The sequence below is a fragment of the Vombatus ursinus genome, unplaced genomic scaffold (assembly GCF_900497805.2).
Source record: "Vombatus ursinus unplaced genomic scaffold, bare-nosed wombat genome assembly UNPS02014816.1, whole genome shotgun sequence".
NCBI lineage: Eukaryota > Metazoa > Chordata > Mammalia > Diprotodontia > Vombatidae > Vombatus > Vombatus ursinus.
Window position 1 is genome coordinate 10,752,316 of NW_020954594.1, and position 3,830 is coordinate 10,756,145.

General features: G+C 37.2%; 1 long non-coding RNA gene across 1 annotated transcript; it reads right to left on the reverse strand.

Moving 5' to 3' along the window:
- Positions 1-1,005: 1,005 nt before the first annotated feature.
- On the reverse strand, positions 1,006-1,954 carry LOC114023140. Its single transcript, XR_003566751.1, has 3 exons — positions 1,843-1,954; positions 1,584-1,762; positions 1,006-1,181 (listed from the first exon to the last, which is right to left on the reverse strand). It is a non-coding gene; the product is annotated as an uncharacterized LOC114023140 (long non-coding RNA).
- Positions 1,955-3,830: the final 1,876 nt, after the last annotated feature.

Sequence of the window (3,830 nt, forward strand, 5' to 3'; positions counted from 1 at the left end):
AATTAGCTCTTACAAGCTGATTGGAGGTGGCTCCAGCCTTCTCCTAAGAAACAGTCTCAGAAATGTTAATAACCTGTCCAAGTGGTTAATTCTCATGGTGAATTAAGAGGAAAGACAAGACCCAAATTCAGGCCTTCTGACTCCCAGACTAGTGTCTTGTCTGCATCACACAAACACCCTTAAGACTAGTGGATTTTCCCAAAAAGTTTATAAAAGATGAATCCTTGGCAATATTCCTTTGACATTAAAATGTTAGGTAGTTTCTGGCAAGGCATAGAGAAAGACAATGTCAGTATAATCACTAGTGCTCCAGGTCTTTCCCGGTTTAGAAGAAAACTTCTACCTAGAAAAACTAACTTGGCTTGATCATGGTTTCCATGATGAATATTTCAACTGGCCTCAATTATTTGCATGTCTTAAGAAATAGAACATTGTAAAGAAGAAACTGTCTTCAGATTTCTGTCATTCTTGTAATACAAAACCATTTAGGTAGGATTAAGGTTCACTTTTGTCTTCTCCCTATCCTCTTGCCCTCAGAATGTGGAATGTTGGGATTCATATTGGAAGTGGCTCTGAGAACCAATTATTGTTAGATTCTGTTTGCTGGACTGCCAGACAATATTTTGGCTTAACTTCAGTCCATTTGGAACACAGCTGTTCAGTTGTTGACAAAAAACTAAGGAAATATGAACATGTTCCACTCTCTCAGAAATCCTCGTTTACTGGCAACCAACAGGGCGGATTTGAAATTTTCTTATTGGAGTTCAAGTCAGTGCAGTGCCTTGGCAAGTCTTTGACATAGAATGGTTTGTCCCTGTGCTCCAGCTCACAGAAGGATCTATTCAGTGGTTGACTGGGCTCTGGTGGGGAGGTGGGGAGGGTAGGGTGGAGCTCTCATGTCACCCTGGCACACACTCTGTCACACATACAAGTTTTTTGAGGTGATACTGTCCACATAGAAATATTTTGTCATTAAAAAATATCCAAGTCTGAGAATTAGTTTTTATATCAGTGCTCAAAGCACCTTCTCATCTGATAACAGATACGTACACTTGAGTTTTTCTTTCTTTTTTCCCACCTGTAAATAATTGTCTATCCAGTAATTATAAAGCCAAGGGAATGTTGACTTGGTTTTGTCCAGGATATAATGTAGTCATGTCATTTCCTCAGAGGCCTTTTTGCTATTGAATGAAAGAAAATAATATTTATGAGGCAACAACAACAAAAAAAAGCATACCAGCTGCAGATTATTTTTCTCATTTTTTTAAAATAAAAAATAAAAAACGTAGCCAGACAATTTCTCACCTACTCATCTTCAACTAAAACAAGATACCATCTGTTACATATCCACTTAATGGGCACCATGACAAATCGAAGTATACCAAGGGCCTAGGATGCCATGTACCACTCACCAGGAGCCACTGACTTGGCCTTAAGAAGGTCCTGACCTGGGAATCAGAGAACAGCTGGCAATTAAGTGGCAGCTGGATTCAATCAAGGACAATGAAGGAAAAAAGGCTACCCCTAATTAAGGAGGGTCAGGCTGCCTGGCCAAGACTGAGCTTGAAAAACCAATTAGTTACCTGAGGTCTGCAAGATTTTTGAACTTTTGTTTCCTCTTGCCTGAAGTTATTTGTTCCGGAATGAATTCTGATTTCTTTTTTCCTTTCCTTTTCTTTTCCCTCATGGTTAAATGGCAGGTGATGAAGGTGAGAGTCTTCAAAATTTTCCCAATATGTACTTGAGTTCAGTATAGTTGGCCCTGAAAAAATGGCAAATTGGAATGGCGTGTCTAAGTATTTATTGCCTGTTTTATTATCTCTCCTGTCTGACTTAACTAACCTCCAGACTCAACCTCTCCATCCTTCTCCTCTTGGAAACTCTTTTTCAGCTTCTGATGAGGTCCCTCTTCAATCTGCTCACTTGATAATTCCCATTGTGTTCAAGAGCAGAGCAAGTAAGTGTCTGCCTGAGATGAAGGACTTCAAAGTCTAGTTATTCTAGAGAAAAGAAAACAGGGAAAAAAGAGAGAGGAGAACAGGCTAAAGAGAGTAGGATGATTAGAAAGAACATCATGTCAACAAGCATTTTTTAAGTGCCAACTGTATATCAGGCATTGTGCTAAGCACTGGGCATGCAAGACAAGCAAAACAAAAGAAACACGCAAAAACAGACTCTGCTCCTCAAGGGCAATGAAAAGGTGGTGGTAAAACTAGGATTAGGAAAATATGGAGAGAGTCTGATTTTGAACTGAGAGAAATGGTTAAAGTGGAAATGCTCAAAGTGGATGTTTTTTGTTTGATTTTTGTTAGTTGTATTTTTTTAAATACAGAAGATTAGGGACAAATGAGTGTGTATAGGAATGATGGATGATGTGCTTAGAGTACTGGACTTGCAGACAGATGTGAGTTTACTGGGACACTTAATAGTTGTGTGATGCTGTGCAAGTCACTTAATCTCAGCACCTCAGTTTACTCATGTAAAATAGAAATAATAATAGCACCTACCTTCCAGGGTTATAGTGAAGATCAAATGAGATAACATGTGAAAAATAGTTTGCAAAATTTAAAGTACTACAAAAAACTATTATTCTAAAAATATTTATTTTTCTTCAATTACATGTAAAAACAATTTCCAACATTCATTGTCTTTTTTAAAAGTTTTGAGTTCCAAATTTTATCCCTTCCTCTGTCCCTTTTCCCCTCTCTGAGATGGTAAGCAATCTGATATAGATTAAACATATGCAATCATGTAAAATGTATCCATATTAATCATTTTGTGCAAGAATTGAAAAAGAAAGGAAGGAAGGAAGGAAGGAAGAATGTTTCAGTCTATATTCAGACAACATCAGGTATTTTTCTGGAGGTGGATAGCATTTTTCATCATGAGTCCTTTGGGATTGTCTTGGGTCACTGTAATGCTGAGAAGAACCAAGTCATTCATAGTCCTTTAGTGTACAATATTGCTGTTACTATGTACAATGCGCTTCTGCTTCTGCTCACTTTGTGTCAGTTCATATAAGTCTTTTCAGGTTTCTCTGAAATCATCCTGCTTGTCCTTTCTAATAGCACAATAATATTCCATTACAATCATGTACCACAATTGTTCAGCCATTTCCCAATTGATGGCCATCTTCTCAGTTTCCAATTCTTTGCCATCACAAAAAGAGCTTCTATAAATATTTTTGTACATATAGGTCCTTTTCCCTTTTCTTTGTTCTCTTTGGGATACAAACCTGGCAGTGGTACTGCTGGATGAAAGAATATGCACAATTTTATAGCCCTTTGGGCAAGTTCCAAATTGCTTTCTAGAATGACTGGATCAGTTCAGAACTCCACCAATAGTGCATTAGCGTCCTAGTTTTTCCATGTCCCCTCCAACATTTAACATTTTCCTTTATTTTCTGTCAAATTAGCCAATCTAATAGGTATGAGGTGGTACCTCAGAGTTGTTGTAATTTGCATTTCTCTAATCTGTAGGGATTTAGAGCATTTTTATATAGATAGCTTTGATTTCTTTGTCTGAAAACTGCCTGTTTATATCCTTTGACCAATTATCAATTGGGGAGTGACTTCTATCCTTGTAAGTTTTTGACTAAGTTTTTTATATTTTTTGAAAAGTGAGGCCTTTATTAGAGATACTTGCTGTATAATCCCCCCTTCACCTAGTTTTCTGCTTTCTTTCTATTTTTGTTGCATTGTTATTGTTTGTCCAAAAAAACTTTTGCATTTTATATAATCCATTTTACATCTTGTAGTTCTCTTTATCTCTTGTTTGGTCAAAAATTCTTCCCTTCTCCATAGGTTGGACAGGTAAACAATTCCTTGTTC